The sequence below is a fragment of the Pelodiscus sinensis genome, chromosome 10 (assembly GCF_049634645.1).
Source record: "Pelodiscus sinensis isolate JC-2024 chromosome 10, ASM4963464v1, whole genome shotgun sequence".
In the NCBI taxonomy this organism is placed as follows: Eukaryota; Metazoa; Chordata; order Testudines; family Trionychidae; genus Pelodiscus; species Pelodiscus sinensis.
Genome location: NC_134720.1, coordinates 6,517,830 through 6,537,938, shown reverse-complemented (window position 1 = coordinate 6,537,938; position 20,109 = coordinate 6,517,830). Strand labels below are relative to the sequence as shown.

General features: G+C 47.6%; 1 long non-coding RNA gene across 1 annotated transcript in view; it reads right to left on the bottom strand.

The window, feature by feature from the left end:
• Positions 1 to 13,770, bottom strand: part of LOC106731464 (uncharacterized) — a 511,452-nt gene extending 497,682 nt beyond the window's left edge. The window contains exons 1-2 of the long non-coding RNA XR_012906188.1: positions 12,991 to 13,770; positions 12,207 to 12,344 (exon numbers count right to left, since the gene is read on the bottom strand). This is a non-coding gene — a long non-coding RNA (uncharacterized LOC106731464). The remainder of the gene's footprint in view (positions 1 to 12,206; positions 12,345 to 12,990) is intronic.
• Positions 13,771 to 20,109: the final 6,339 nt, after the last annotated feature.

The following is a 20,109-nucleotide window of genomic DNA, read 5'->3' as shown; positions in this document are numbered from 1 at the left end:
CGAGAAGGGAGAAAAAAAAAAAAAATCAGGGCAGGGTTGCAGCCCAAACAACTCAAACAGGGGATTCACAGAGAGCAGAAAGTCTAAGGATGTGGTGTCCAACACGCTAGCCACTAGTGGCTGTCCAGTTGAGTGAGGCTAGTTGGCTTGAACAATGTGGCTATTTGGCCAATTGAGTGCAGCTAGTTCATTATAGTGGCTACTGCTTCAGAACTGGTTGGACACCCTGGCTAGAAGGAAAAGAAGATGGGATGGATCAGCAAGGAAAACTACCTCTTGGAAATCAGAAAGTACAGAAAAGCGAGACCTGCCAAAACCTAAGGAGAATTGGACCTTGCAAAGGAAATTAAAACCAACGAATCAAGGAAAGAAGAAGTGGGAGCCCGTAAGCACTAAGTATGGTGTGGAGATTAAAGGCAATCTAGGCCTGCCCCAACACCTAAATAGATACTTTGCCTCCATTTTTAATAAGCATAATGGAATGGTAGCTAGTAGAAATTAATCTATGGAAGTAGAAATTATCATCATGTCCAAGATAGAAGACTAACTGAAGTACAGTTTAATGGGATCAAATCTGAGGGCCTGGATCATCTCCATCCAAGATTATTAAAGGAACTGGCACATGAAATTGCAAATCTAATAGCAAAGATTTGTAAGGAATGTGTAAAAATCAGGGAACTATGTCTGGGGAATTGCTAATAAAGGATCTTTCTTTGTTTTGTGTTCCAAGGGCGGGGGTGATCTGGGAAACAGGCCTGTTAGTTTGAATCACATGTATGCTAGGTCTTGGAATAAATTTTGAAAGAGAAAGCAGTTAAGCACACAGAGGTAAACAGTAATTGGGATAAAAATACTATATGGTTTTACATGCCAGCCCGACCGGATCTCTTTGTCTAAAAAAATCAGTTATCTTTTCAAAGGAAATGCAATCAATAGTCAACTTTATTTCAGTAAGGCATCTGATATAGTTCTACATGGGAAATCATTAGTTAATTTGGAGAGGGGGATTAATAGGAGAACTGAAAGATGAATAAGGAACTCATTAACAGGGAGACTACAATGGGTCATACTGAAAGATGACCAGTAAGGCTGGAGGGAGGGTGCTAGTGGAGTTCCTCAAGGATCAATCTTGGTACCAATCTTATTTCAACATTTTTATTAATGCCTTTGGCACAGAAGTGGGAGTGCGCTAATAAAATGTGCAGATGACACAAAGTCAGGAGGTATTGACAGTACAGAGGAGGAGCAGAATATCATACAAGAAGATCCGAGTGACTTTAAAATTAGTGTAATAGAAACGGATGAAATGTAACAATCTAAAAAAAATTGCTACAAGATGAGGACTTACCAGTTGGAAGTGAAAATAGGACGGGAAAGATCTGCATTACTGGTTGATCACAAGAGGAGTATGAGTCACCAGTGATGTCACTGAAAAAGACTAATGAACCCTAATATGCATCAGACAAGGTATGACCAATAGAGATAGGAAAGTGTTAGTACCTGTATACATGGGCCTGGTGAGATCTCATGTGCAGTACTGTGTGCAACTCTCATCTTCCATGTTTAGCCGAGATTAATGCAAACTGGAACAGGTGCAGAGAAGGACTATTAGGATGATCAGAGGAATGGAGACTTAAGGAGCTTGGCTGGTTTAGCCTAACCAAACGAAGGCTGAAGGGAGACATGATCATTCTCTACTGATCTGTCAGACAGGTAAGGGCGTTATTTAAATTAAGTTGACACAAGAACAAATGGATATAAACTGGCTATCAACGAGCTTAGGCTTGAAATTAGATATAGGCTTCTAACCATCAGAGGAGGGCGCCTCCCAAGGGGAGCAGCCGGGGATAAAAATCCTAGATGGTTTCAAGACTGAGTTTCATAAGTCTATGCAGGAAGGGGTATGAAAAGACTTCCTACAATGGCATGTGGCCCATCGGCAACTGGTAGCAGTGTAGGCGTGGGATTTTATATTTATATTTCAGGTTTAATAGTGTAGTAATGTATGACTTAATTTCATCCTGCCAGCCACCCTTTTTTGTGACCCTCTGGGGCATTGGTAGAAATGCATCTGACAGACTGCCAGTGTCTATACTGACAGACCATTAGGCCCTTTAGTTAAATATACATTTCTTTGTTTTAAGGTTTAGTAAGAAAGAGACAGGATCTTGTATTGTGTCTATGTTAATAAGATTAGAGGAATGTTGAAGGCCCCGGGCCACATTGTGAACTGTTTTGATTACAAGATTTAATAAGGTTTAATTTACAATGCTTTTTTATTGCTCAATATAAACACTGCTGTTTGTATACCTTTGAAGGTCTCTGTAAAAGACTGTTTGTGTGAATGAGGAATGTATGCATCAGAAAAAGATAAGGTGTGAAGGCCATTGTTAATACCAAATGGTCAAGAGAGGAGGGGTGAAGAAATTTAACGAGACTTATCGACACCAGAGAGCCATCAATGCGCATCCATGATTAAGGAAGGGCCGATTGATGACCCTAAGGTGGAGGCTAGCACCCCTAAAGACAATTGATTAACTCAATCCAGGACAGGATGACCCTCTCAGAGGAACTGTTGTAGAATATTAACATCAAAAGATAACACCAATTAAGGAGTAACTGGTCACAAACTGACACAGCAAAATCCATAGGCCTCATTAGAGAAAAATGACTATAAGAACAGGGTGCTTTGCTATGGGGCTTTGGGTTCATCTTGGCACCAATTCCAGGAGCATTGGATCATGACCAACAAAGCCCAGCTCCCCTCTGCGATCAATCTGGCTGGCCACTAGATTGATCCAGACTCTGGACTGGTAACTAACATTGACTGGCAGGATTGTGTGCATGGTGTGTGCATGACTGAAAAGCATACGCTAACTCTTGTATTCTCAATAAATTGCCCACCTAATGGTTCTAGGAGCTTGAATTCGTTAGGCAGCTGGATAATGAAAATATCCAGGGTGAGAAGGTGGCAAGGTCAGTAGAGAACAGACCAGGAATGGGCAAATTCTGGGCCATGGGCCGGATCTGGTCTAAGGGTTAGTCCCCCACCTCCCCATCTCCATGTTTACCTGCGCCTCTGCAGGCCAAAACAAACTGAACACTGGCACAAATTGGCTGGTTTTAACAAATTCAGAATGGCCTTGACCATAGTGGTGAGTTGTTACGGGAACTGAACAGAAATGTGGTGACCTTGTTACATAAGAACTTGAGTCATGTTGTTCCCTTTCATACAGATCCTAGACAATAGGAAACAAACATAACCTTATGTGGGCCTATCCGGGGCATATGGGAGGCAGCGGTGTTTTTTTACCGGTCGGTTGGGTCCTTGTAGCATAGGAATATGTCTTCACACAGCTGCATTGTATACGAAGCACAAGACAGACAGACAGACAGACACAGACAGACAGACAGACAGACAGACTCTCCTCCAACATCCTCTCCCACAGCTTTTAGCTAACACATCCTTTAGAAACACGACACAAAGTAAACCTTTGGAAGCTGACCCTTCGTGTATCTGCAGACACCAGTGTGACGCGCAAGAAGTGTTCTGCACAGAAGAGGATGGGCAGAGAAGCCTGCCAACTTACCTCCTTTCAGCAAGGCACCCCGAGAACGAGACGAGCCTGGGACATTGGCCAGGTCTGTCCTGCTCTCGCTCATACTGGGAAAAGGGAGTAGATGCTGTTCTAAGGGTTTAGGCAGCTATACTCTGTTGCCTGTTTGGGTGCATCTCTGGGCACCAAACGAGTCAACTAGCAGGCCAGTCGTACTTTAATCATTATGCAGTTGAGTTTGCAGTTATGCCCACCAGGCCTGTGTTTGAAAGCATATTGTATTTCTGTTCTTTTACCCCACGCTCTCTGATTGGCTGGGCACCCTTGCTGCCTGGTATGAAGAGGATCATGGTACAGGCTCTCATTACGTACACAGACTATAGGGTTTTGCCTACTGCTTATTAGTTTCTTGGGAGAATTTAAGGTGCTGGTTTTGTCTTACAAAGCCCTCGCTGTCCTCTCGGGACCTGCCAACCTAGCTTTTCCCAGGTGCCATGCTGCCACAGTTTAGCTCAGCAGCAGGTTTTTGAGCCCCATGGCAACTCGCCGAGACCATAGCCACACGAGACGCTCAGGAGAGTTAAGGCAAATCAACTAACTGTGATAAGTCAATGCCGGTAAATTAAAGAGTGGTAACACTCCCACCCAGCCACCCACTTCCCAGTGGATACGTGAACTGAGGAATGAAGCATTCCCATCGCTGGCACTTAAAGCAGGATGTAGCCCCCTGACTGCAATTAGCTCAGCCTACAGAAGCTATGGAGAGTGGGATCTTCTAGTATGATGATGAAGACAAATCCCCCTGTAATTAAGTGCCCCATAATAGGGTGGTAGTGGTAGGGACTGAATCCAGGGGCCTTTGGCTTTAAAAAAAATAAGGCTTTATTGCCTAAGCTTGAAGGCTTTAGCAGACTTGTAAATCTCTGTACGGCCAGGGCTACACTAGGGGGTAAGTTTGAATTAAGACACTTCAACTCAAGCTGTGCAATGAACGTAGCTGGAATTGAATTTCGGCACCGTCCTCACTGCGGGAGGTCAATGGGGGCACATTCTCCCTTCGACTTCCCTTCCTCCTCGTAGAAGCAGGACTGCTGGCATCAACGGGCGCGCCCTCTCAGTTCTAATTAGCTTGTCTTCGCTAGACCCACTCATTTGAACCCTGGAAGATTGACTGCAGTAGCTTCGATTTTCTCTGTAGTGTAGACATGGCCTAAATGAACTAGTTATTAGAGGGGGGAAGAGGAATACCCCCATACATGCTGACTTCCCGTCTAGCCAGGGGTGTCAGCCCCCCCATCGACCCCAACCCCTGCCCTTACTCCACCCATTCTCTCAAGCCCCTGCCCTGCCCTCTTCCACTCCTGCCCCCTCCCCACCCTGCCTCTTCCTGCCCCCTCCCCCAGCATGTCCCATCCTCATACCTCCTGAATGCTGCAAAACATGCAGCAGTTCTTGGCTGGCAGTGGCAGGCGGAGCTCAGAGGGACTTGGCTGCCATCAAGTGCTAACTGTTCTCTATGGGTGCTCCAGCTCTGGAGCCTCCCGGGGCCGCCCCTATGGCTACACTGCATAAATAGGGGTCACTCTCCCACTGTCTCAGGCTAAAAATGAGTCAATTTAAATGTTTCCCTCTCATTTACAGCCTCATTGTTCAGCTTGTACAGTCCCCTAATGCCAGGGACAGCCCTCTGCGGTCACAAAGCTATGAAATACATGCTGGCGCAGCACCACAGACCCCTGTTCCTTCATTAACAAAGGATAGGATTCTAGCAAAACCGTAAATGCAAAGGCAAACTTTTGAAACAGAAAGGGGCTTAGCCACAAGGAGCTTGTAAAGGACAGAGCTGCTTTTTGGATGGGCTGTTCAACACAACACGGCTGGGCCTGTTCTTCTGAGTCCAAAGCCAGCAGCAGTCAAAGGGCTCGAAGCAGCAGACTGAAGGAGTAATCCGGCACAGCAGGAGGTCTCTGAAACGCACTAGGCTGCTTCCTGGGCACTTCTCAAGGCTAGCCGAGCCATTGGCCATTCCTGATGGGAGCTAATGGGAAGCTGAGGCCAATGTATAAAGCTTCCAGACTGGAAAAGTGTGGCAAAGTTTGCAGTAAGCGCATCCAATCCTGCTCCCATTGAAGTCGGGGGAGCTGTGTGCAGAATTGGGCGTCTCACATGCTGCTCTATCAGAACAGATGAACTAGGGATGTTCAATATCAGTTAATTGAATAGTCGAGTAACCTCATGAATTCTTATCAGTTAGTCGACTATTCTACAGACCCCAGGGACGGGGACAGCAACCGCTGTATCAGAGGCAGCAGTGCAGGGTGTCAGGCGGGAGTCTGCCTGGCTCCTAATATACGTTAAATGCAGAGCCACAGCAGGAGTGGGTTCTGGACCCGGTGCGAGCCAGAACTGAGCTAGCCAGCCTGCTAAAAATGTACTGGCAAGGGTGGGAGGAGGGAAATGCATACCGTTAATCTATACGCTTTTGCTTATCAGGTAATCAGCTACACTGTTACATCCCTCGTAAGAACTCACAAAGCGCACAGCCTCCAGGGAACAGATAGAAAGATCAGTCTCCTATAGTAACCAAGGCCCAGAAGAGAAAAACATGCCGACTTGCAGCAAATGGGACGGGGTGCTCTGCAGTTTGCTTGCTGCACAGCTTTGGGTGCTCTGGTTTTCACGGGGAGTAGCGCCAGTTGTTCTCACTTGTCTCCAGTTCTGACCAGTGGCATAACCAGCATCTAATGCCAACTCTGTTGTTTTGAAGGCCGCAATACTGAGAAGAGACGGAATGTGGGTCAGAACCTGACCCCCTTTGCATTACTCCAGCGGGCAAGGGAAGACACAGACCCAGGTGGCTCAACAGCAAGTCCGAGCCATGCATGGCTTCCCTAGTTATGCTAGGAGCGTGGCTGAAAGGCAATGCGGCCAAGCAATTGCCAGCTAGCAGGCGTCTCTGGGACCCGGGGCGGGGAATGTTTTTTTGGTTGGGAGCCAGGGACCCAAAGGAAAATCATTCAGGAGCCAAATACCAGCAGGAAGCAAAAAACAAAAGACAAAACAAAACAAAAAAACCTCACTGGTCTGGCCCTGAAGAAACAAACCAACCAAACACACGGTCCTCACTGGGCTGGCCCTCGAGGGAAACAAGGCGGTCTCACACAGCACGCCAGATAGCCAGCCTCCGACTTCCCTTGATCTGGTCCGTGGTCAGGCTCTGGGCTTCTCTTCCCCCTGGACGTGGTGTGAGCTGCTAGCACTCCAGCCCTGTGACAGGGGAGGAAGGGCACAGAGGCAGGAAGACTTGCAGTGTGTCTGGGCCGCTAGCTCACCCCGCTGAGCGGGCGGAGGGAAGCCCCTAGCCCCACCACAGAGTGGACGAAGGGAAACTGGGGGCCTGATCCGGCCCACAGGTTCCCCGCCTCTGCTCTTGGGAGCCATTTGAGCCAGTGGGAGAGCAGCCCACAGAGTTCTACCTTCCCACCCCACCAGCTCAGCCAGACCTCGGGGTCTAGCTCTCAGGCTGATCTGCTGAGAGATGCGATTCCCATCCAAAGCAGCACAAGGGGGTTTTGCCAAGATAAGGGCAGAGGTGGGGGGTTTTTCCTGTGTCACTTTTTGACAAGCAATTCATATGACTGGGAACAGCTAGTTTGAGTTGAGACAGAAACCTGCTGCGATGCACAGCCCTTTATTTTTGGGAGCGTGTAAGAGTGCATTGCATCCTTGCGCTCCCCCTCGGCTATGGCATTTCGGAGTTGCACTACAGCAGATACAGAACAAAATTTGTGCATCAGCCAATACCATTTTTCATAAATTCACATGTGGCACAAACGTGCAAAGTGCTATTTCATCCAGGGCTCTCTCCCCCCTAGAGGCCGTTAGAAAGCTTTTTGTGAGAGTCCCAAACGCCCTTCAAGAAGAGACCAACAATCACAGAGAACTGTACATGGCAGTAACAGAAGATCAGCTGTTTTTCCCTCAGACATTCCTTATCCTACATCCAAACCATAGATTTCCAGAATGCAGGGGCACTTTGCATTACGTAGTCTGAACAAGACGACACTGCAGTGGCTCTTACGGCAAATGCACATGTGTTCTAATGTGATACGACCCCAAGGACAAGTTAGTATATTCTCATGACAGATCCCTGGCCAGCTCCAGATGTGGTAGCCCAGGATAATGCTATTAGCTTTAGAGTAAATCTGGAACTATTTCATGCACGTAACTAAGAGCAGAATCCAAACCATTATAAGTGGCAAGCAGACTGGAGATGGACTAATTGTAAACCTGAGGCAGAAGGTTTGCTGCTAAGATTTCTTAAAAGCCAGTTCCCCCCCCCCCCCAGCACCATCTCCTGATGGGGGGGGGCGTGCAGCGGGGAGCTGGCAGTGCTGCCAGCTTTGAAATGTAACCAGAGCCAGGCTCTTGCTACATTTCAAAAGCAGAAGTGCCGCAAGAGCAGGGTATGAGCAGGGGGCTCAAGCAGTCCCCCACTAGACCCATGTTCCCACTTTTGAAATGTACAAGAGCCCCTTGGGGGGGGCTCTTGTACATTTCAAAAGCAAAGCACGCACAGGGAGCACGGGCCAGCGGGAGACACAAAGGCTTGAGTCCCCTGCTTGCATCCCCTGCTGGCCCCATGCTCCCTACGGCACTCCCACCTTCAAAACGTAGCAAGGGACAGCAGGGCTCTTGCTACATTTCAAAGGCAGTGGTGCCCTTATCGACTAATCGAATAGTCAATGCCAGTTACATCAACTATTCACTTAGTTGATTAATCTACATTTACCATCCTTAGTGGCCGGGTCCTTTGTATAGATCAGTGATGGGAAACTTCGGCTGCTAAGTGGGCCTCTGTGTCAGTGGGCCGCAAGACTGTTGTAACCAAGAGAGTTTCCTAGGATAGGGTAGTTTGGCTAATTGTGCTTTCGTGCCTAGAATTTGCGAGGTTTGTTGATTGAACGGTAGCAGCACTTTGAATGCAGAGGGAGTGTATGGCTCTCTCAACGCAGCGTGCAATCAGCACGCAGCTCACTTCACGTGCCCCTTGCTTTAAGTCTGTATCACTTCACTAACACTAATAGAAAAACAACTATGCAGACTGAAACCAGTGGAATCACGGGCAGCTCCCCAGGCACAGTGTGGGGCGGGCCAGCTGTATGTGCCCAGAAGGGGTGGGGCCTCGGGCAGAAGAGGCGGGACCGGGGCAGCCAGTCCTCAGTGTTGCAGTGCTGGACCTCACAGCCACACGGTGCATGTGGCGCAACACTCTGGCAACAGTTTAAAGGGCTCCGGCCATCACTGCTAAAACATGAACCGCTGGGCCCAAGGGCAACTGCTCCCTTTGTGGCCCCGCTCTCAGAGGGCCTATGCGGTGGGGAAAATGAGGAGCAATTAACATGAGAGGGAGACTCAAAGCTTTTTGAAATGAAACAAATATAAATTTAGTCAACGTTGCTCTTTGGATAAGTCTTTCAGCCAGCTCTATTCAGAAAGCTCACAGAGCTCCAAACAAACACGAAGCAATTCACAGGGTGGTGTGCACCACTGCACAATCTCCGATTAGAGGAAGGAAAGAGTAACACACTCCAGGGAACCAGAGGGAGAAGGGTTGTGGGTTTGGTAACCTCACTTTTTCCCGGCTGCTGGCAGGGGTGGTAACTTCAGAGCTGGCCAGCCACCCAGCTCTAATGCCAGCAGCCCTGCTGAAATGAGGGACACGGGGCATGAGAAGGGAGGGGGCTTATCCTATGGCTGGTTTTCCCAGCAGTATGGGAGACTGACAGCTGGAGCCACAGCTTTTCTGCCCAGTGTGTGTGAGAAAGAGAAAGTGAACCAGGTCCAGCCTCAGCCTCTCCATGTGTGGGGAAGGAGGGAGGGTTATGGGGGGGGGGGGGGAGGTAACAACCCTAGCCACATAGCTACCTGCAGCAGGAGGAGGTTCCCAGAGGTCTGACCCACCCCAGGAGCAGCCCCTACAAAGGAAGAGTAAATCTTATCCCTTTCAATCCCCTGCTGGGACTAGCAGATGGGGTACTGCACAGAGTAGGAGCCCCCACATTTCACAGGGGAAATCAGACTACACAGTTAATGGCACATTTTTCATGGCTATGAACTTGGTCAGGTCCTAGTAATGTCTAATAAAAGTCTATTCATTACTTCATTAAGGAGAACTAAGACACTTATTAAGAAGGTGTATTGCAGGTCTTCCTGGAACCTACAAGTCCCTCCCAAAAAGCTGGCTTTGGCAGAAAGTGTCTGAAGATTTATGTTGGCCCTTATTTCCCTGAAAAGTTTGTTCATCGACAATTTTCATGATTCGTTGCTCTCAGCTTTGTTCGTGGCTAATTATTGTGATGATCACTCAACTGAGAGGCTGAATACTGCTTAGTAATGGAACAGTGTGGTCACACAATCTGCAAGATCTGCAGCATTTTCGGGCCCCAACTGCTAAGGAGAGAACAAACAATATTAACAGATGGACATGACCAGTCCACAAAAGGAAATGCTTGCCCTTCTTCCTCTGGAAGTGGGTCTAGATTGAAATAAAGAACATCTAGAGACTCACAAACACTCAGGCACGCAATGCAGAAGGTTTATACACAACAAAAATACTACAGCATCATCTATATGTAAAATTTTTAGCAGCACAACCATGTCATTTTGTTGGGTAACCTTAAGCTACACCAGTAGAAACACTCGAGGCTACGTCTACACTGGCATGATTTTCCGAAAATGCTTTTAACGGAAAAGTTCTCTTCCAAAAGCACTTTCGGAAAAGCGCGTCTAGATTGGCAGGATGCTTTTCCGCAAAAGCACTTTGTGGAAAAGCATCCGTGGCCAATCTAGACATGGTTTTCCACAAAAAAGCCCCGATCGCTATTTTCGCGGAAAACAGTACTGTGCTGTTTACACTGGCCCTCTTGCGCAAATGATTTGCGTAAGAGGGCTTTTGCCCGAACGGGAGCAGCACAGTATTTCCGCAAGAACACTGACGATCTTACATGAGATCGTCAGTGTTCTTGTGGAAATTCAAACGGCCAGTGTAGACAGCTGGCAAGTTTTTCCGCAAAATCATCTGATTTTGCAGAAAAACTTGCCAGTCTAGACACAGCCTGAGGGTGTCTCTACACAGCTCCCTTACCTCGAAATAAAGAGCTATTCCGACAAGTCCCTTAACCCTCATGGAACGAGGGTTACAGGGATGCCAGAATAACGCACCCATTATTTCGAAATATATTATGAAATAATGGGTGCATTTAAAGACGCGGAATTGCTATTTCGGGATACTTCTGGCATCCTGAAATAGCCCCGCTGTCTAGATGTAACTTTACAGTGATGCAATTGCATTTACACTAGGAAGGTTTTGCCACTTTAAATACACCAATAAAGCTTGGCAATGTATACTTGATCTAGGAAATATGTTGTGCTTTTATCCAGATGTGTAAAGCATTTGACTTGTCATATGCTTGCACTATGGATACAGAATGTGAACATTCTTTCTGATGACTGGAAGAGACACTCTGAGTTAGTTTGCTTAGAGGAATATAATGGTAGCACTTGTAGATATGCACTTCCTATGTCCCACAGGAGGATGGTTGGAAGAAATTGTTCATGGTGATGAAGTGGCAGGAGGGGGTGTAAAATGATGGCCCTGGATGTATTGCAATAATAACCGAGTCTCCATTCTTTCAGTAAGCGCAATTAATAAGCTTAATTCTAACTGCAATAACGATTCAAGTTGCGAAAGCATTTGTAAAGTGAGAGTCTGGTTGCATACGTTAGGTGTGTTGCAAAGCGGTATTTGAAAACTGGTAAAAGAAACAACTGAAAAGACTACAATAGACTTTTCATTCTCTCTTATTCAAATGATACTGGTACTTACTCTCAAATGGCTCAGCTTTCATTAGAAAGTGGACCCTTTTTCAGATATTGTACACATTCATTTCTATATCCTGCCCTAGTTTCCTGAGCAGCATACTCATGCTTGTCTAACCACCTTCCCCTTCTCCAACCCAACCCGAGTCCTGAGGAGACTCATTTTATCAGGTAATCTTGCCATTGTCTATAGGTTCTGTAACCGGTCTGTAGTCCCTGCATGACCTTGGGAGACCTTATTGAAATGCTGTATGTTTAAGTATCTGGGGTACACTGTATTAAATACCAAGTTTAGGTATTACAGTCAACCAAGATTGTACGTAACTTGTCTGGGGGAAGAGGCGATGTGAGGCCTGGGAGGTCAAAGAACTATACTGAAAGCATGCCAATGGACTTTGGGGTCAGCGTGTCTGGAGTGAGCTCCCTAGGAAGCATTTAATGCTCCTTAGCCAAACAGGGTTATGCAAAAACCCAGCCTTTCGAAGCTGCACTCTGAGAACAGGGTCTGTCTGCGGATCACTTGTCCCTGAAGGCTAAGATCAGAGGTTAAAGCTATATAAAGAAATGGCGGCACTGCCCACCTCGGTTCTGGTTCTGAATCTCAATTACGGGGCAAACCCAGTTGTGGGTGTTGAAAGACTGACAGATACCAGAGCCCAAGACAGGGGCTGGGGTAACAGCTGCTAAGCTCTTTAGCATACATGTGAGTTCTTTTATTGTTTTTCCTCTATAATGCTTTCAGCATAAGAATAAATGTGCTTGTCTAACCTTGGGTGGGCTAGGCAACACAGTGCCTTCAAACCCCAGCTTCTGCACAGAAAAGGAGCTAGAGACGCAGAGTTCAGTCTCTCAGGATTTTCTGCAGGGATGGCAGTCAGCCTCCCCACACGCAAGTCCCAAAGAGAACTAAAGAAATGAATTTAATTAAATCACTTTACAAAATCTTATGATGACACAAATAATAATCTAACTTTACAACATAACAGCTATTTTATAACCCACAGACATGATCTTCGCAGTTACAACCAACTAAGAGAAAACCAAAAATGCTGAACAGTTCAGTCCACACCAAACACAATAAGGAACTGATAGACCCCAGAGCTTAGGTTTAGTTCACCTAAGTCTGGGTTAGCGTCTCTGATCACCAAGGTTGCACAAACTGCTGAGTCAGAACCATCTTCCCTCCACTTGCTTGTAGGAACCTTCAGCTGGAATCCAGGCAGACTCCTCCTCTGCTGAGGATCCCTGCTAGCCATCCCCCTAACCGATTAACCACTCAGTTAAGCGACAAGTATACAGACTGAAAGAAAACCTTGCTACAAGGAAATACAAAATCGGAGAATAACAGGGTAGAAATGACTCTTTCCCCATTGCTGAGTTTAAAGAGAAGCTGAAGAATCTCACTAGCTGAGAAAGTTCACTAGAACAGTTTGGCTAAAATTAGAACATTCAAAGCACACAACTAAAACTGAAAGTTCTTTTCCTCCCAGTTTCCCCTTGCTACATTTAACACTGCCACCTTCCCTGGCAGAGGGTTAGGAGCATCACTAACCTGCTGCAAAGTGCTTCAGAGTGAGGGTCAACAGCCTGCGCTCTGCTCCTGAACTCAGCTTCTCCCAGCTCTTACAGGCCACATGGGCAGTAGAACAGCAGCTGCCCTCAGGGAGTATAACCCCAGCAAGAAAACCAGAACCTATTGGACCAGACCCACAAACGACCATACCCAGTTCCAGATGCTTCTGGGTGTGGAGTGCTAAATCTGCCTAGCAACAATGACCCGGACACAACTCACTCCTACTCCCCTCCAATGGGTCATTAAAGAGATCTCTCCCTATTAGGGACATGGGTTACACCTGCTTAGAAAGAGCTGGGTGGAAACTTTTCACTGCAGCCATTACACTGTTCATGGCTTCTGGAGAGAAAGCTAAGTGCAGGCCCTGGCCTGATTGGCTGGGAATATCACAGGCAGGGAACTCTGCAGCTTAGAAAAACAAAGGTTGCCAGATGGTTTAACAAAAAATACCGAAACCCCCCTCCCCCAAAAAATTCTGTTGTGCAAAAAAAAAAATTAAAGAATCCAGCAAACGCTGTTGAGCAAAAAAAGAAACTGACCGGGGCCAAAATACAGTTGTGGCCCCTTTAATTCCTGGCCCACTACATCCTTCCCCTGTCCCTGCCAGCCCAAGCTGTGCCGTCCCAACTGCCCTTCAGTCAGATGCCCGAGCAGGGAAAAACATAAAATACCGAACATTTTACATGTCCGGTATTTTCTGAATTTTTCTACCAGACAGAAGGCGCAAATACTGGGCTGTCCAGTTCAATACCGGACACCTGGCAACCCTAAGAAAAACCCTGGTCATGAGGGAGAGATAAATGGGTCTCTGCCCGAGAGAGTGCAGGTTGAGGATAGAAGGATCGGTGCCTTCGAAGGACCATGCAGGGGGATACAAGTACAATTGTCCTGAAGTGTGACATGTAGACATACCATTCTAGCTCGACCAGACCTAAAGAAGGGATGTCTACAATGAAGCTGGAAAATATACGTCCCCCTCCCATGCAGACATACCCCATAAGTCTCAGAGTTGCTGGCCATGACTGGTGATAGAATGACAAGATGAGGCTTACTCAGAGTGCAGATGTGTTATTTATTTGGCTAGAGGCCACAGCCAGGACATCCCTACTTATTCAAGAGCTGAGCATGCTTCCCTCCAGCTGATTGGAAACAGATGTGGGAGTCTGGGGGTGGGTGTTATTTTTTTTTCTTTTAATAAAATTTCTTCATAAAGCTTTGAACAAAATGGTTTTAGACTTTTTTTTTAAAGGCCTAATTCAAATACTTACATAAGCAAACTCATCCAACCTGCAATGCTGCAATTTGTATTCCACTGCACAGAAAGAATCTGTCCTCGGCACTTAGAAGTCCCCATCACTGTCATATCTGAAAGCCTGACTGATTTTAGTGCCTTTATTCTCACCATGCCCTGTGTTGCACTGTTAACCCTTCACAGATGGAGGCCCCGACACTCCGGGTGTGTCTAGTCTGCAAAGAAAAACCCGGCACATCGAGTCTCAGCATCCGGGTCAATTGACTTGGGCTTGTGGAACTCGGGCTGCAGAACTAAAAAGAGCAGCAGGCTTTCCCGCTCAGGCTGGGCGAGTCTTGGAGGCCAAGCTCCCGCACCAATGGGAACATCTACACCGCCCGAGTCACTGAAACGGGACTCTGAAGGCAGGCCCCAAATTGCAGCCCACGTCAATCGAACTGAAGTCACTCAGGGCTGCGGAGTGCCTCCACCAAAGTGGAGCAATTTTGCCGACAGGAGCGCACTCTCCTTCCAGCATAGGGCATCTTCTCCAGGCATGCTACAGCAGTGACACAGCCTTACACCATAGACATGCCCTCTATGACTTGTGGAGGGACACACAGGATGTCCATGGTGGACAGAATTGGAGCCCACGTGTACTACAGCCTAGGTTAGTGCACTAACCACTGGACCATCTTTCATCCCCCTCTATGACCATCCTTCTTGCCCTACCTTGCAGAGAGGATACACAGTTACACCTGTAAGTCTAAAATCAGACCAGAATCCAAAGCAGAACATCTCCAGACGCAGACTAGACTAAACAAGCCTTACAGTCCGTTCTAGCCCTATGATTCTGGGCTATGCTCAGAAATGATCCTCCCTGTTAAGTCTCCTTGCGCTGCCCGAAAACACAACCATCTAGGTGCCAATCTGTAAACCGCACTCTGTCCATGTGCGCAGGAGATTTTATTTTATATGTTTTGGCTGCAGCAAGTCTTAATCTTTCTCCCCAGGTACAAGCCTGGGTCCAAAGGCAGGAATATAAATGCCACAAAAACAGTTAATTTTATTTTCTCTACTTTTATTAGCGCTGTCAAGATCTATATTTTTGGTGCTTTGGGCCCCATATTACAGAGACATAATGTTTTATTTTATAGTGCTTTTCACAACCAGTGTTGTCCCTAAGCACTTCATAAACAAGCATTATTTATTAGAGACCAATATCTATTTTAACAGATTAGTCCTTTGCCCAGAGCTATTGTAATGGGCCCTGGAAGAGCCATTACGGTCTTTTCAGTGGGGGCTGGCTAGATCGTTTTCTGGTGGGCAGCTAAAATATCATCTTTCGACCAACCAGACTGTTTTCCCAGTGGCACTAGGGGGAAGCCAGATCTGCGAGCAGGAGAAGTTGGTGGTAACTCTCTGGCTGTGCAGTTAGAAAGGGAGACCACATCTCTGCAGCCTGGGGAAGAAGCTGAATCCAGGTATGAGCCAGTGGGGTGAGTGGTGCCTGCAAGGGGAAGGGTGCAGGGGTTCCCAGAGGAGCAGAGAGGGGGCATGTGGAGGGGGCATTTAGCAATTAAAATGTTGGCCGGGGCATAAAGGGGCAGTGTACCCACCATGTCACCTGTGAGAGCCAGCTATTGCCAGAGAACAGATCTAAGCTTCAGGAAGTCCAGGGAGATACAGCAGTGGAAGCCTCGGGTCAGGGATTGCTGCAGTTGCTGCTCAGGAATTAAAGGAGACATATCAAATCAACAACACATCCAGGCCAGAGTAAGACGGAGGAGAATCAATGTGGAGAGAAACCCCTGCCCACTGAAGAAAACTCACAGACCTTGGAAGCCCCTTTATGAGAAGTGCCGTGAACAAACAGTTCAACTATGAATAGCAGAAATACTAACTATGGTGTGTAACTTAGCACTTACGTCAGCTTCTGTACTATACGACTGGTCAATAGTTAATGAGGCGTCAATTTTTTTTAAAGATGGCCCAGGGGCAATCCTGGCCATTACAGGCCAGCTAAGCCTAACTTAGGCACTAGACAGACTGATTGGATCTATTAAAAAAAAACAGACTTATCAGACAAACACAATATACTGGGGAAGATTCACCATCGCTTTTGAAAGGAAAATCACGCCTCACCAAACTATTAGAATTCTTTGGTAGTATCAGCAAACATGCGGCCAAGCATGATCCAGCTGATATAATATACTTGGGCTTTCAGAAAGCTTTTGACGAGGTCTGCCACCAAAGGCTCTTAAACAAAGTAAGCAGCCATCAGACCAAAGGGCATGTTCTCTCATGGCCACTGACCAAAAGATAGCAAACAAAGGATAGGAATAAATGGTCACGTTTTCACAGTGGAGATAGGTAACTAGTGGGGTCCTCCAAGGATCTGTCCTAGAATCTGTGCTCTTTGAAATGATCATAAATTATTTGGAAAAAGGGGCAAACAGTGAGGGAGCAAAGTACGAAGATGATACACAATTACTCCCTATGGGTAAGACTTTTCAGCTTATAAAAGAAACAAGGGGGGGGGGATACAATCGGGGTCTATAAAACCATGATGTTGAGAAGGCCAAAAGTAAAACTGAATTAAAAAAATAAATCAAGAAGTTCATGGTGAGTAGGTCCATCAGTGGCTTGTAGTCAAGATGGTCTGGTACGCAGTCCCATGTTCTGGGTGTCGCTAGCCATCTGACTACATGTTGAACCTCCCAAATCCAGGACTCTCTGGTCCAGAAATATCCATGGACCAGCAGGAGTCCAGTGCCGAGGAGCCGCACCAGTGGGGCTGGTAGCAGCCAGGGAGCTCCATCTTCAGGGAGCTCTGGCTAGGCAGGGCAGCAGTGGGGTTGGCAAGCCCCATCCCCAGGGAGCCCTGGCAAAGCACAGCACAAGCAGAGCAGCCAGTGAGACCCATCCCTGGGGTGCCCCGGCAGGGAGGGGGAGAAGCAAGATCATTGTGGCAGAGGCTGTATCACTCAATAAAACTGCCCTGTTTTACTCATTCCCCTTTAAGCTTCTGCCTGACCACAGTCAGAAGGCAGGATATTGAGCTACATGGACCACTGGTCTGATGCCATAGGGCCCACGGGGGGACATTTTCTCTCCTAGAACACATGGGCCCACGGGGGGTTCGAACCTGTCCAGAGCAAATAGGAACTGCTGAGCTGCCTATCCACTTGCATTGTGACCCAAGGCTGTTTCCTGCTCAGTGCAGTCCTTTCTGTGACCTGGCCAACATTCTCACTAAGCCACCCTCGTCTGCCAGATTGCTTTATGCCCATGCTGTGAGAACGTCATTTGAAGGTGGGGGGGACCACCGGGCATCAGAGGCCTGTTTACACCTAGGCACATGCCTAGAGCCCAATTGGTGTGTGGGACTGGGGAGGGAGGATCCAATGAGAGCTCTGGCTGGTTGGGGTTAGATACCAGCCCTGCAGAGAGGATCAGCACTGACTGCACCACTGCCAGCTCTGGTTTGTCCCTGCTGGCTCCCCATCATGCCAAGGAGGGCCAGCCTGGTACAATATGGCACACAGGGGTGAAAACATCATTCACTCAATTTTTGCCCCTCTTCCCCTGCTCTGTCATGTGGCAGTGGCCATAGGGCCAAACCTGAGCAGTGCTACCGCCCCTCCTCCCCCCACCAAGTGACAATGCCACTCTTTGGCATGATGGGGGCAAGGAGGTGGCCGTACCTGAGTGGGCAGGGGGCTGGACAGTGCTGCTCCTCCTCACCGCCGCTGCAGGGAGGACTCTTGTACTGATACGTGAGCCCCAATGTTTTGCCGTCATCATCCAGGCACTAGCCAGGAAGCTCAGGCGGGGGCTTGCACAAGGAGCTGGCTGGAAAGGGCAGCAGGTTTTGACGACGGTCTAGTGATGAAGGCCTATTTGGCCCCTCGCTGGAGCACCTACGGTCAGAGCCAGTCTTAGGGGAGGGCAAGCCGGGCGATCGCCCGGGGCTGCCATTTTCCAGAGGCCACCAACAGAGCCAGTCTTAGGGGTGGGCCACAATCGCATTTCGGCCTGACCTCCCAAATCCTCCCCCCAGGTTTCCCTGGATAATCCCCAACTTTTTATTTAATTTAATTTATTTAAAAATATATATATAGAGAGAGAGAGAGAGCTATATATATATAGCTCTCTCTCTCTCTATATATATATATATTACTTAACAAATTTTTGTCTAGTATTTTTTTTAAACCATCTGGCAACCCTACAGGTGAGCTGGGCAGTCGCCTGAGGCCGCCTATTGGTTAGTACCAGCCCTGCCAATGGAGCTTGCCAGAGCAGCCAACACGCCCTAACCTTTGTGCACCACAGCTGAGCACAGATATAGAGGTAGCAGGGCTGAGCCCACTCTTGGTACCCCTTAAACTCAGGATGAGAGCTGCACAAAAAGCTGGCAGGCACAGCTGGGGGTGAGAACAGCTGCACAAATGGGGATCTGAACTCATACAGGGCTTGGCAAAACTGGCCCTTCAGCAGTTGTTTTATACACAGGTTAGCGGGACTGTGACTCTTCTGTGTAAAACAATGTAGTATGTGCAGTTCCCTTTGACTAGCTTAGAGCCATCAACAAGCTGGGTCAGATCTTCCTTCCCAGGGTGCAGGTCCCCAGCCCTGCCACGTGCCTGGCTCTTGCTCAGAATGATCGGCGAGCTGTTCAGAAACGAGCCCTCTTAGTGTTTGAAAAAGCTTTCCAGACTGGGTGGGGTTTTTCCTCTAGAGCACTATTCAGAGGCAGGTAAACATGTTGACAACTTACTGGCCTGCCAAGTTGGCTTGAATGAGCTGTGCTAAGCTAATAAAGCAGCACACCGTGCCCTCGCAAGCTGTGTGTATTAACAAGTCTCCCACGTCACAGTTTCTAATGTCCTGGCTCTGTGTGCATAACTATCAGCTGGGGGAGGGGAGGAGAGGAGTTACCATCTTTGAGCCAGTTGACTGTAACCGATTCTGTTCTGCTCCTGGTGAGTGTCGACTGAAGTATGCATTGGCTGAAAAAGACAACATCCTCACGCAGCCAGAACGAGCTATTTTCCTTGACATGTGAACGCTTCAATAACCAGCATTTCCCCCCTTTCTAGCAGGATGGTAGAAGCCACATAAAGCCCCAAGTACCTGGAGACACTTCTCCACCCCTTTCGTCCACTGCCACCTCCAGCCCTGCTGCTGCTTAGAGTAGGGAGAAAGAGGGCCCATCTGCACCAGCCAGCAGACAGAGGAAGCTCCCAGTGGCCCAAGGAGTGAGAGAGCAACAGACTCCATTGATATGCAGCAGGCAACTGCTACTTACAGGGTCTCCGGGCTAGGACCCAGAGGATTGAGTGGGTCTGGGACCCTCTAACCTCCCCCCACAGCAGCCACAACAGGATAAGAAGAAACCTGGTCCCAGACAACTGACCAGAAACCCTTCTGGGACACCTCCGCTCCCAGAGAACAACGGGGCAGAGACAGTGGAGACATGCCCCCAGCCATCAAGGGGCACTCACGAGAGGCATAAAGGGCTCCTCTGTGGAAGGCAGATGGAGTCAAAACTTAATTTAACTGTGAACAGAGATAAAATTCATCAAAACTACACAGGCGAGGGCTTGTGGTTTATTTATTTTTCAAAGTTATGCAACAAAAATGTTGCAAACTTGACTAACTTTCTGGTTAACTATTCAATATTCAAAACTTTAAAAAAAAAAAACTATATTTGGCCACCAGCCACATGATGCTGTGAGTTTAACACAGTCTGATATCTGGTGCACATACTCTTGAAAAACAAACTTTAAAAGTTGTTATTTGTATCTAATATCCCATTCTTGAGCATTCATGCAAGTTACTATCACACAAATGTATACAGAAGA